This window comes from Nelumbo lutea, chromosome 5 (genome assembly GCF_056320005.1).
Source record: "Nelumbo lutea isolate HS-2025 chromosome 5, American lotus-T2T, whole genome shotgun sequence".
Classification (NCBI taxonomy): domain Eukaryota; kingdom Viridiplantae; phylum Streptophyta; class Magnoliopsida; order Proteales; family Nelumbonaceae; genus Nelumbo; species Nelumbo lutea.
The window spans coordinates 79,379,832-79,394,613 of NC_142688.1; positions in this window are offsets into that span (position 1 = coordinate 79,379,832).

Consider the following 14,782-nt stretch of genomic DNA (forward strand, 5'->3'; position numbering starts at 1 on the left):
TATCCACTTTGACTGGGTCTTCGGCTGCTGCATGCATGCACGTATCAACATCTTATATTATTCTTTCCTTATCTTGCCCATGCATATGCCTGGATCCTCAGAAATTAGAAGGTTTCTCCTCCAAACATGTGGCCAGACTTCCACTTAGAAAAAAAGGAGATAAAATAAATTTTAATTCAAAGGCCCTGTTCCTTTTTTGGTAAATTATTTATCTGGGTAAATGCACTTACCCAGCTAAGTCTTTTCTGGGAAATACTTACCTAGGTAAGTATTTTTATTCATGTTCTTTTATTTCCCATATAAATAAGGAAATTCCCATTTTAACTATAAAAATCTATTATTAAAAGGGGTAGGGGTATATTTGCCCCATTCAAGTGTTGATAACTTTTACCCAGGTGGTAAAGTTATTTACCCACCTAGAAGATGGTTATCCTTTATCTGGTCAAATGATACCTAGGAAAATAAACTTTGCCCCAGGGGCAGAGATAGGGGGGACCCAGGGGAGCCATGGCCCCCCTTATGGCCCAAAAGTCCCCACTATTTCATGCAAATTTCCCCTCCCTCATTCCCAAATTTCCTAGCTCCACCCTTTCTTTCCCTAGTCCCCACATAAATCTAAAAAAAGAACATGGGCTTCTTGGTCAACTTCCCCCATCAAAAAATTCAAAAAAAAAAAAAAAAATAGAACACCCCCAAAATAAAAAGTTTAACTAAATCCTTTGACTTTCCATCTCAATCCAGTTTAAATAAATAAAAGTTTAACTAAATCCAATTTAATTAATTTCCTTTAGAAATGTAGCCAGCCCTCTTCACAAAAATAAAAGAAGGGACTAAAAGCTGAGTCCATTGTAGTCTTCAAACATGTTATTACATTTTCTAATTCAAAATTTAATCTGTTCCAAAGTCAAAGAAAAACCCAGCCCAAAGGATTAAGCCAATTAAGTTAAATAGCTGAAGACCCAGTTCAACCCTGTTACGTCTGAGATAGAGATAGATAGACAGTAGATCGTGTAGAGAAGAAGCGAAGGAGGAGGATTGGACCCTAATTAAGCTCCATAAGAAACCTTTCTTTTGTCTCTATCGATCAACGACCACGCGGTATATATCTAGAGAAGGTAAGAGAGAAGGAGAGAGAAGCAAAGCCATGGCCACATAGTTGGGGGTCCACAGTTACGTAAGATGTAACCACTAAATAGGGATCTCATCTCATGCATGGAGAACCGTTTGGGCGGCCTATCCAATCCTTTGAGCTGTTTCGGGAAGAGAGAAGGAGAGAGAAATCCCAATTTAATGGCAGTAACCGACCATGGACCCACCCAGATGCATATGGAGTGATTCTGGGTTGGTCGTCCACCATTCAATCTGCCACCATACGCGTACTTTCTTCAACCACAGACCTAGGTTAGTGGCTCATCTCTCTAGTCGTCTCTCCTGTTTGTGTTCGGACTTTCGACAATATTCCTCAAATAAAATATATAGAAAATGAATGCTTCAACGAGGTGTCTCCTGAGATGAAGAATACCGGCCGGAACAGGGAGAGAGTAGGCGGGATTAGGGACCCAGCATGAAATGGGTCTCACTTTCTGAGATTTCTTACAATCAATGTAGTGCTCTTCCTAGAACGAACAAATCGGAGTTGGTAATGGATCAGATTGGTCGATTTGGATTTATCTGAAATTAAGAGCAATGCATGTGAATATATATATATATATATATATAACAAACTACTTCACCCACATCAGCATGCCTCTCCTTTCTCTAAACCCCTTCTTCTATTTCCTCAATTTTCTTTCCTTTACCCTTCTCAGCCCTTCCATTAAGCCAAGTCACCAGCCTGAGGCCTTATTAGGCCATGTCACCCTTCCTTTCAATAATTCGAATCGAATCTTAAAAATCTTCTTAAAATTTCTCTTTCTCTCTCTATTTCATATGTCCAATAAACCATCTAATTCTAACCTCTTTATCCCTCCCCCTACCTCTCTCTCTCTCTATTTCTATCTCTATCTCTCTCCACCTTTCAAATATATATATTTTATTTATATCAATCTATTAAAATATTAGTGTTTAAGTTAAAACTTTTTTTTTTTAAAAAACAGTTCAAGTTAATTAAAACTTAAATATTGAAATAAGATGAATAAAAACATCTAAAATACCAAGGAAAAATAGATAATATAATAAGACAAATAATATAAGTAAAGTAATAAATTTTAATAATCAATTAAAAATCTTATAATAATAATAAATGAACCAAAGGGCCCAAAAATCACTATGCATCAAGAAGACAAAGTTTATGGGTTTGGTTATTTAAATACCTAAAAACCGTTCGACTTGTTAGCTTCAATTATCACTTCATACTAAGTTGGACCAATTTGGTTTGATTGGTTCTACTAGTTATGCAATTTTCAAAATAAAAAGAGTAAATAAGAGAATTTTTCAGTAAAAGCAGTTTTATTAATTAGAAAATATAAAAATATTAGAAAAGTCAGGGAAGATAAAAGAAAAAAAATTATTATCAATTTTGTTCATTAATAGGAAAAACTGATAAAATAAGGGAAGTTTTCTGAAAACTCAGATAATAACAAAAAATAAAAACTTATTTTTCAATGAGTTGATAAAATAAGAAAAAAATTAACAAAACATAACAAAATATTTGTTGAGAAAATATTAAAAATGAAAAAGTAATAGAAAAATATAAATAAGGGAAAATTATAATTCAAAAACTTACTTTACATGATTAACTTATTAATTAAAATAAATTAAATTATTTAATCTTATTAACTTACTATGGAATTAGTAGAATTAATTTTATAATAAATTAAAATTTAAATAACTAATAAACTTAACATAATTAAAAAAATAAATTTTTTAACATACTTAGCAACTAAGTATTTTATTAGTTAAAATTGGTACAAATTAATAAAAATATAATTTAATTAAAATCACTAAGAATATATTTTTTTTTATTTTGTTTAATAGAATAGAAACTCTCCCTCTTGTTAATCCCTTCTAGATTTTTGAATATTTTATTTTATTAGACAATACATAACCCACCCAAAAGTAATGCTAAGATGGATAGGGTTTTTCTTAGTCCAATTAAAAATGCCTTACGACCCCAATATCACTTAACAAAACTTGTGCGTGCAGCATCACATTTAGGCTACGTCTGCTTTTCGTTAAGTTACTTATCCGAGTAAATGCATTTATCCAAGTAAGTGTTTCGTAGGAAAGACTTACCTAGATAAGCACATTTGTCCATGTTCTTTTATTTTCTATGTAAATAAGGCAATGACCATTTTAACCATAAAAACCCAATTCCATTCAAATGTTGGCAACTTTTCCCCAAGTGAAAAAATTATTAACCCACGTAGGAGATGGGTGTAAGTGATACATAAGAAAATAAACTTTCCCTACTCCCCACATGAATCTGAAAAAAGAACATCTTTCCTCCCACTCAAAATCCTAAAAAAAAAAAAATTGCCTCTTTAAAGGTTATCAAAGTGAGAAAGGGTTGTAAGTGAAAAATAAGAAGGGAGAGTGGATAGATATAAGAGGGTGAAGAGATGAGGATATTAGACCAAACGAAGAAAAAGGGTTATCAAATTCTCTATAAGGTAATAATAGATGCTTCGATAATGGCACAAATTCTTTTGACCGCCCCCAATAAAAACAATAAAACACGGACATGATCCTTGTTTGCTTTAAATTCAGACATCAGCGTGTCTTTGTTTCATTGGGCGGTCCCAAGAATTTTGATGATTGTGGGTTTTACATCTTTCCGTGATTTTAGGGGGTCGGTCGTGGCGGCCAAACCCGTGTTGCTAGCACTAGCTTAAACTCAAAGAGTCATACACTCTTACAAACGTTTCGTTCGTTTTTTACCATAGAGGGGGAGAGTGGACTATAGTTTCACATTTGTTTGTCGGTAATATGGATTCTATAGATAAATGCAATGTTATCTGGCCACCGGTTTTTGGGTTAATGGTTCGACCATCGGGTTTAAATGGATGGTTTTTTGCCAGGAATCGGATTTGGGGTAAAATGAAACTAGTTGCCTAGACGGTTTTTGGGTCAAACGGTCTGACCGTCCAGATCAATGACAGTTCATAAACCATGGATAAATGTATTTTTCATGGATACAATGGTTGATATATATAGTAGTCAGTGTGGACAATTGTCTTCCCTAAGATTTGAAAATGTTTTATATAATTATAAAAATTATGAAAAAATTTAAATGTTTTTACAATTTCCCTCACTTAAATAAAGTAATAGGGAGTCAAATAAAATTTGGTTTGGCTTCTTAAATGGAGTAATTTTTTTTAGAGATGAATAGGTAAGAAATAAAGAAAAAAATATAGAAGAATGACACCTATGTCTCTATTCCATATTGACAAGTTATGAGGTTTGGGACTTAGGATTTTAACTTGTTTACCCTTTTTTTTTGTTTTTTCTTTTGCTGTTTCACATCCTCAACAGCTCACTTTCATTCCTCTATAGCTACCTAGGTACCTCATCTCTTCAAGCCTAGAAATGACAATTTTCTTTGTCCTCATTGGGTACCCATCCTCCTTACTGAATACCCCGCTCCCACTGATCAAAGGTCCTAGATCCGCCACTGCATGGATAAATAATATGTGTCCATTACTGAATACCCTGCTCCCACTGATCCGCCACTGCATGGATAAATAATGTGTCCATTACTGAATACCCTGCTCCCACTGATCCGCCACTGCATGGATAAATAATGTGTCTATAACTGAGAATAGCTCAATTGGTACACCGGCTGGTGATTTGTCCTAATGAAGATACAGATTCAAATCCTACTGCCATGATTTTGTATAAATACAAAATAGTATGATGCTGAGTGAGATGTTCCTAATGCACGGAGATTCAGGCATTGACTAATACAAAAAAAAAAAAAATCCATCCCTTATTTGGATAAATGAAACTTCTTCGATTTAATATTGTAAATTTAAACAATTAAAAACAAGGTTTTTAAAACCAACTTGGTGACCAAACCGGTCAGGGGTCTGGTTTTCGGGTTGAACGGTCCGACCGTTTGAACCAAACGGTTGGCCTGTCCTGACAAAAAATTAAAAATTAAAAAAAATAAAAAACAGTCAAAACTGTTGAATCGTTCAAATGGTTCAACCACCTAGGTCAGCGGTTTGCTGACCAAATCAATGGTTTTTCTTTTTTTTTTTTCTTGCGAAAATCCGGTTTTAGGAAAAAAACAAAATTGGTCACCTGACTAGTTCCTAATTTTTCCGGTTCAACTGTTCGATCCGGTCCGGTTTTGAAGCTATAAACCAAGGTAGATGTAATTTACTGATTAACCCTCGTCAGGCTCAGAGCAGTAGGTGCAGTACCAATCCTAACCATGGAGAAGGAAGTGAAGGAACCATGCATTTGGGTTCGAAAGTCAATAATGGTTTGTACTTTGGGCTTGTGAGTTGGGGTGAGAGACAAATCGCAGCCCGTGACAAAATGGCCGGAAAGGTCAAGATTTAGCTTTTGAGCGTACACGCCACATCTTCAGGTACTTCATATTAATTTAAAAGGAAGATAAGAAAAAGGGAAAATCATTTTCAAATAACCAAAATATCCACTAGTTTTGTTCCTCCCATCTGCATCACTGATAGCAATTGCTTTCAGAATAATGGGGTCTATCACATGGTTGTTCAATCCTTCCTCAATGGGGGTTGGTCAGTCTTTTGAAGTAGAACGCCTGTTGGGACCCATCAATTAGTGGGTTTTGGGTTTTTTTTTAGAGTCTGTTTGGTGATGGCTGAAATGGTTGAACTGAATGACTTTTTTGCTTTGTCTGGTAGTGAATAAGTCGTCTAGATTAATAATATATAGTTGAATGGAATGTTTATTTCATTGTTATATATACCGCTTCTTAGCTTATATATGTATACAAGTATTTTAATTTTTTTTTATCCACTAAAAGACAAAGCATCGAGTCATTTATTTTATTTATTCAGTCACTCCATTTAGGCGGACTTTCACATTGCTCATTTTGGGCTTTACAAGATGGGGCCCACCTAGAAAGCCTTTTAAGTGATGTTTGGTGAAAAACTCCGAAGGCCCAAAATGACTATTTTTCAGTTGAAGCTTCTTGATTTCACTGGCTTTTCCAAGGCAATTCAGCTGAGACAATTCAACCAAGAATCGAAATGATTTATTCTCCACTTCTGTTTGGATCGGATGGGAGTCAGAATCAAAATTGGAATTGGCTGGAATGGGATTCTTGTTCTCAAGGGAGGGAAGGGAATGTAGAAATGGCAACCGGGCAGGTTTGGGGTGGGGGTCATAGTCTCCATCCCTGCCCCCAATTGTGAAATTAACCCCCATCCGTGTCCCTCATCCCCGTCGGGGATAAAATTTGTCCTCTGATTCCCGACGGGAATGGGTTCCCTGTGGGGACCCAAATCCCAAAATTTTTTTTAGATAATAGTATTTTTTTGAAAAATAAATTTACTTAAAATAAATAAAAATTTTGAATTATAAATAATGTTTTAAATATGCTCTGATATATATATATATATATATATATATATATATATAATAGTTAATATAAATAACATTATATATATAAGGGTCGGGGTAAGGCGGGGACCTCAATCCCCATCCCCGACCCCAACTCTGGTCGGGAATTCCTATTAATCCCCACCCCGTCTCCGCCCTGCCAAAATAATTCCCATTCTCAATCCCCTCAGATTCGGATTGGGAAATTCAGGTCCCGTTGGGGATAGAAAAAATTGCCAAACGGATCCCAAATTAAGCTGGAACGCTAAAAAATTTGGCCTTAATATTTAAATGGTGACTGACATCTTTGAGGATCCGAGACTTTTACTTTTCTTAGCACATATCTGAAAGGGTCACTACTTTTTTTTTTTTTTTTTTATTGGACCACTTATGAATCTCAGTTATGTAGAGTGATGATTTGCCAACTAAGAAATCGCTTAAAAGATTTGGATCATCTGGATCTGTTTGCTATTTAAGTCCACACAAGATTATTTTATATAGCAGATAAAATATTTTCTTCATAATAACCCTAAATCCTAACCATAAAGTTGTTTCATTGTTCCAATTAATTGTCCACTTTTAACTTCTTATTCAGGAATATCTTCACATCCTTCCTACATAAAACTTGGTGACAGTTTTAGCTAGAAATTAAATTTTAAAGGAAAATCATCTGAAACCTCCCCCTAACTTGTTGAGAATGTATAAAATTTCCCCCAACTTCTGGATACCTCCAAATAACTCCTGTTAGAAGGTTTTATGAAATATACCTCTATTCTTACAACTGAAGTACTCTAGTGTCAAAAATACTGAGTCCAGATCACTTGCCAATAATTTAAATATGTTCCAACACCCTACCAACATCTGACATCACACATCTTATATATGGTGGGTCTCACTTTTATGGTGGGTTCCGATTTTATAACGAGATGTAGTGTTAGATCAAGTTGGTAGGGTGCTGGAACTTGTTTTCTTAGTAGGTGATTCCAACTCAAAAATACTGTGGCCCGCTTCGCCTAATTTGAATGACAATTCATTTGACCAACCTGATCATTTCATTTGGCATTTGCGTGACAAAAATAAACTTAAGATATGCTAATTAATACTCTCTCTCTCTCTCTGTGCATATATGTATGTATGTATGTATGTATAATTATATGTGTCTATCTTAGAAAAAAGGGTCGTGTATGTATTAGAGATAATTTTCCAATCTAAATAAAGACAAATTGCATTAATTACACAGACATGGTCTGCCTTTATTTTTTGAAAACTTTTTGTTCCATCCAGATCTTTTTTTTCTTTCTTAATTTTTATAAGAATGTATTTTGATCATACATTTCTTGACTAGAGGTTGGGATTCTTCCTAGGTAGAGGTGGTCCCCTAACTTCTTCCACTTGTGTGTCCTGATTTATATATCCTTATCAGATTTCTGTTTTAGAGTTACCTTTGGACCTCATTAATTATTTGAAATAACATATTATTTTTATGTTTCAAACCTGTATAAATTAAGTGGTGATTCCTCTTATTTTCCTTCATAAACATAAAATTTCTTTGCCAAATTAATTCTTTGTATATCCCAAATGTGGCTTTGATATCAATTATGGTTTGCTGCAAAGTAATAATAATTAGGGTTTTTATTGTTCAGTCCACCCCAATAAATCTTAAATTTAACTCTACTGTATAGTTGGGATAGGTGCCAGTTCTAGGTATTGGTATTATAGGTGGAGGTATTTAAAATTTTAAATTGTTGTAAGTCTATAATAGAATTTAGCATGGGTTTTGAAACCGACCTGGAGACTGAACCGGTCAGGGGTCCAGTTACTGAACGGTTGGACTATTCTGAAAAAAGTAAAAAAAATTAGAAAAATAAAAAAAAAAGATCAAAACCGTTCGAACGGTTCAATGGTTTTCTGACCAAAATCAATGTTTTTTTTTGGAAAAATCCGATTTTGGGGAGAAATGGAACCAATCACTTGACTAGTTCCCGGTTTTTCTGGTCCAACCGCATTCAGTTCAGTCCGGTTTTGAAAACCATGGAATTTAGAATTGTGAGGGAGAGTGCAGTATAATTTTTACTAATAATTACCCTTATTCTAATTTATAGCCTGATAGTGTTATGATGTGTGACAATACAAGGTGAGTGCTTTTCTTTTCTTTTTTTTTTCATCTTTCGAGCTTGGGTTCTTACTATTATGCCTGATAGTGTTATCCAGAGTCATCATCATGGATAATATTATGCCTTATTGGCTAAAAGATGGCATGGCATGATCTAGCTGGAGTCTTTTGAAGAAAAGGGTGGTGCCTTTTATGCCAAGCACTTGTAAGTATGGTTTTCAAAACTGGACCGGACCGAAAAAACTGGGAATCGGTTAGCTGATTGGTTTCATTTTACTTCAGAACCGTTATTTTGCTAAAAATCATTGATTTGGTTGACAAATCGCTGACCCGGGTGGCCAAACCATTTGAACCGTCCAACAGTTTTGGCCATTCTTTTTATTTTTTTTTGCCAGAACGGGCCATCCATACGGTTTGAACGGTTGGACCATTCGACCCAGGAACCAGACCCCTGACCAGTTCATTGTCCGATTTGGTTTTAAAAACCTTGCTTGTAAGGATATTTACAATAAGACTCTTCTTATTACAATGCCCAACTTGATGCTCCCTAAATTTTGATAGGTGATACTGTTGGAAGCTTAAAATGTCATGGGGGTACTAAATGAGAGTCTCTAATCCCAACCCAACTTAAGAACTTTCAATGTAACCTAGATTTTGATAGGTGATACTCTTGGAAGCTTAAAATTTCATGGGGTACTAAATGGGTCTCTAATCCCAATCCAACCTAAGAACTTTCAATGTAGAAAGGGCATAATCTTTAAGCTTTGTTAAGATTGAGGGAATTCGAAGGTCATGTACTGCAATATGATGACTGCAGTTTCCTATTTTAAGAAGGTGATGACTAGGAACATGCAAGCAACAATACCCCTTATAAAGGTTGTTATAGACAAAAAAAAAATGTACAAAGAGTATGATAGAGATGGCACTTTGCTTATTTGTGATATAGGGCCACAAATAAAATTCCAATAGCAATCACACCCAAAAAGCTTTGAGAGGGGTATATTTTGGATTGGGTTAAGAGATTTAAGGAGAGTATTGTAAAGTTTCGGCATGGGGCACCCTTGTATCTTTGCAAATCTCTTGGGATAATGGTTAGTAAAATTTTAAGGTGGCCATCCTTCCATTTGGAGTAGAGTTTGGGGTTCAAAAAAATTGTCTATGTCCAAAAGGCTTCTTAGAGGGAGATTTGTATATTAGGGAATATCACAAGGAGATAGGATTTGGTGGTTAGGGTTAGATTAATAGAGTTTTTCTTTATCTTAATCTTTCTTAGTCTATATAATTAAGTTGTAATCTCTTCTTCGATATTATATGAATTATTAAGTCTTCTTTGAGATCCCACATGGTAATAGAAGAGGTCGATAGTGGTTTTTCTCAACAAGTTCATATGTTTCCATGAAGTGGTCGGTATCTTTGCAACATGCCAACTAGTTTGTTCTTTTCTTTAGCTTCATACTGTATAGTTTATTTATCTTAACTCACTAAACCTTAAACCTCATTATTTTAAACATATTTTATTCACAATCTTCCTTTTTTTTAGATTTTGTTAGGCAGTGTATTCCCTTAGCTCAAATAAGAGTGATGTAAACAAATACTTGTTATTGAATAAATTATATTCGTTATTATTTCAGTTGTATATGGTATATTTCTATGTAATACCCCTTAAGTTGGACATTTATGATATTCATGTTAGTTTAAAATGTTCTCAACCAATTGATAAATTTGGGAAGTTTATCCTTCCAAGGATGACACTCTTGCGCTGTCGCAATGGAGCAGTTTGTCTCAACATCTTTAAGTCTAAGGATCCGTTTGGTTTGTGGATAAGACTAGAATTGGAATTGGAATCACAATGCCTTGGAATCAAAATTGGAATCACCTATTGTTTACACATGTTTGGTTTAATCAGGAATAGGAATTGGATTCCTGATTAGGAGTTAGAATAAGAATCGATTGAAAATTTTCAATTTTGTATTAGTTTATATATTATTTTACTTAATATTTTATGAATATATAATTATTATTTTATTAATTCTTTGTTATTATTATTTTATTAGTATTTAATAATTAGTATCTTAGTGTTTGCCATTAATTTATGGATAATTTTGTTAATATATTATTATGCTATTATTAAATTAAAAATACTTTTATTACTATATTTTGTTACTATTTTCTTATATTTTGTTGATACTCTATTATTTTTTATTATTTTAAAATTAATATACTATTATTTAGTAAATAATATCTTTGCTGTTTATTATTAATGTACAATATTTTATTGTAGTATTACTATTTAATGTGCATTTCTACTAATATTTTATTATTACTTTAATTATTAATATACTCTTATTTGATTTGTATTATCTTATTATTACTTTCATAATGTTTTATTGTTTATTAATTTGTTAATATTTTATTGTTTTATTAATATTAGGGTTTGGGGGGATTCGTATGATAAGTTCTTTACTACTTGATAGACTCTAGAATGGGAATTCTATTCCCCCAAGAATGGGAATCAGAATCACATTCTTGCTAAAAAAAATGGTAGAAATTGGAATTGACCATTCCAATTCCGATTCTAGGCGCCTATTCCTGGAAACCATACAGACCGTAAGAATGTATGCTTCACTTCAAGTTTGAAAATGGCTGCATCTAGTCCACTACTACCGAGTCTGAAAATAAGATTTCTTATTGAAGGTTTAAAGAGAAAATGGGGTTCAAAATTTGGAAGCTAAAATATGTGGAATCATTTTGCGAGATGATGGTTTAAACAAGAAATGCATACCTTGGAGTAAGATATTTGAGGCAAGCATCCGCTACAATTCACCATTGAGACAACATTCAACTCAAGCTGATGAAAGTGCTATGACCATGAGTGTTGTCATTGACTGCCATTCCAAAACCCAAACCACCAAATTTTAATGTATACTTGTTATTTGATCGGTTTAAATATTTATTAGATTGAATTAGGTTATATTTGAATTATCTAAATTCCATTGATTATGCTGAATCTTGAATATGAAATTATGAATTCAGATTTTTGAATACCATTTATAGGTCTAATCCTCAGAAAAATCTAGAAGGCTCCACTTCTACATATAGCATATACCTTTCTAATGACATGTTGGACTATACTATTTATATACATTATAGGTTAAAGGTAATTTTTTGTGTGTGTAATATTAGTATTCAAATGATATAGAGTAGGCAAATGCATGGATCATTTGTATTTTTCTTAAACATTATATTATTTTTTAACAAATTCGTTTTCTTATCAAATGTACAGAGTATTGGGTTTATTTATTTTTAATATAAATTAAATTTGGTGAGAACTAATATTTTCTGATCTAATATATAAAACATTTTGGTTAGGAATGAGCTAGTCAAATTAATTGGTTTATTTACTTTAGTTTGCCTATGTTGGAAACTCTGGTGGTAAGAGAGGGATGGATATGAAAAAGGGAAATTGAGAGACTGATAGAGGTTGCCGAAAGAGAGTCTTAGGCGGGAAAGAAAACTCTGATGCAAGAAGGAAATTCACGTAGTTTGAATGGGTAGGAATGTGTTGTGTGTCAACACCCAATTTTTGTTTGGTCCCTTCACCTTACCTCTTTGTACCTTCCTTTTAGACCCTAAAACTTGGAAACACAACCAGATCAACTTGAGACTTTCTAAAGTCAAAATTCCCTCTTTTGACACAATCCATGGGACAAATAAAATCCTTGAAGTCAATAACAACATCCAATCAAACATGATCCACAGATGTAAGAAACTAAAAATTTGTCAAACGTTAATTTTCATGAATAAACCCCAAAGATTCATTGTTCATCATGCTAACTTCTTTTCTAATGGCCCCGATCTATATAATATTCAAACTCCGATCCCATAAAATCAAATCCATCACCTTAAGATCACTAGGATATGGTCAACTAGTAAATCCCACCACAAATATATGACGTTCAATATTGAAAATACCAAGATTCCATTTTGATAACCCAAGGGGACTAAAGCTAGAAGATCAAGATCAACAATTTCAGTCTCAGATCAGAATCATCCACTTAGCTCATCACCTTAATCCATGAGTACACGTCAAATCTTAACTCAAAATTCCCTTGTTTAATCGTCCGATCAACAAAGATTCTAATTTGATGTTTACAATTAAACTACACAAAAAGTCATATCTTAAGACCAAAATCCTCAAAATAAATCACTCATCAGGTGCCAACTTAAATTGCTACATTTTCCCCCAAAACAAGCAAGATTCTATTCTGGACCTTCTCATTGGTTAGTGAACCCTAAGCCAAAACCTTGATCTAAATCAAATATTTTAATCCAAACCTCTAATCAAAGATCTATCACTTCCTCAAATTCAGGATGTCCAAAAGTGCCTACCGACTAAACTTCACCCCAAAATTCCTTCGTTTGATTCTCTATCAAGCCATGGTTCCGTTTGATTCTCACCGCTGCATTCAAGAATCCAAAAAACCCTAGTATGCCAAATTTCATGACCAAACTCCCCCACTTAACCATTAAAAAAGTGAGATTCCATTTTGGGCCTTCTCGTTAATTGATAAACCATAAGCCAAATCCCTAATCTAAATCAAACCCTTTAATCCACACTTCTAACCAAAGATCCATCACTTCCATCAGATTTAGGATGTCTAAAAATGCTTACCTACCAAATTTCATCCCAAAATTTCCTTGTTACACCCCTTATAAAACTTAGATTCTATTTCAGTAAATTTCATTGATTTGGAATATACCATCCATAGATCTCCATCATCCAGGCTTTATTTGACTAATCAAACCTCACCACTATGTTCAAAGACCCAAGAAACCCCAACAGGTCAAATTTCATGAACCAACTTATATGTTTAACCATTAAACTAGAAAGATCCATTCTGATGTGCCAAATTTAATTCCCATATTATCTATCTTAACCTAAGGCTTCAAGAGGGTGGGGGGTTATGTTAGACGCATTCTTAACATTTCTAAACACCTAGACTAATAAAATTAAACCTAATATACTCAAAAAGCCCAAAAACCCAAAGATACCTCCACTTAAATTTATGTTTTTTGCTACTAATAACCCCAAATACGAGATAACAATAGCATGCTCAGCCCAAGAATTCATTGGATGCCCAAAACTCTTAAAAAGCAACCCAAAATCGAGATCAAAGAGGAAATGTTGACTAAGCACTTTTTTCTACAAAAATCTTTGCCCATTTTTGTGAAAAATCTCTATTGAAGCCCTGGCTCTTTGATTGGACAAAATTTGGACTTATCCCCTTTCCTTTCTCTATAAATATTAATCCAACTTGAGCACAAGAAGATGAGAGAGGAGAAGAAAAGGAGATACCCAATAAGCATTCACAACCTTTGTAAGACTTCCTTTTGTGAGAAATCCTCAAGCATTTTGAACCTCTGACTTCAAATCCGCCCCTTTGTCCTTAAACTACTGATTTTGTAACTAGAAATACCCCCATCTCAAGAACCCATCAAGGTCATACACGAGAGGTAAGCCTCTCATTCTCTTATTTTCTTATATTCGAAGTCCTTACTTTTTCCTTTAGTTCAGTTTTTGGGATGCCTGGAGTTTAAAGACCTTAGAGAACCATTATTCTCAACTTTTTTTGGACCGAGAAAAGAGGTAGAAAGGCAAGGGTCTTAGGGAAACTAGTACCTAAGGCTTTAATATTTGTTTTTGATACAAACACCGAACCAGGGTATTTATGTACCTCAGTTCACATTTGTGAGAGTTTGGTTTCCATACAAAAATGTAATGATTAAGATGTCAAAAATGTTTTCTCTAACATCTTTGTATTGTGAGAAGAGCATAATACTGTACTGATTTTTTGGATACAAACTTGTGCTCTTCTGATAAATGGAGTGTTTAACAAAAACTTTGAAAGTATTTAATGATGGGGCTCACATTTTGCATTGATTTCAAACAAACAAGAAGAATACAAAAAATGGGTTACACTTTGCATTCATGAACTAGTAAGAGAGTATTTATGCGAAGTACATATTTGTGTTTGCATCGCAACCAAACACAACCTAGGGCCCGATAACATCACCACAAAATTAGTCTTAAGAGAAGTTGGGAGCATCTTTCTCCATATTTCAGAAATTTTAGTAATCATT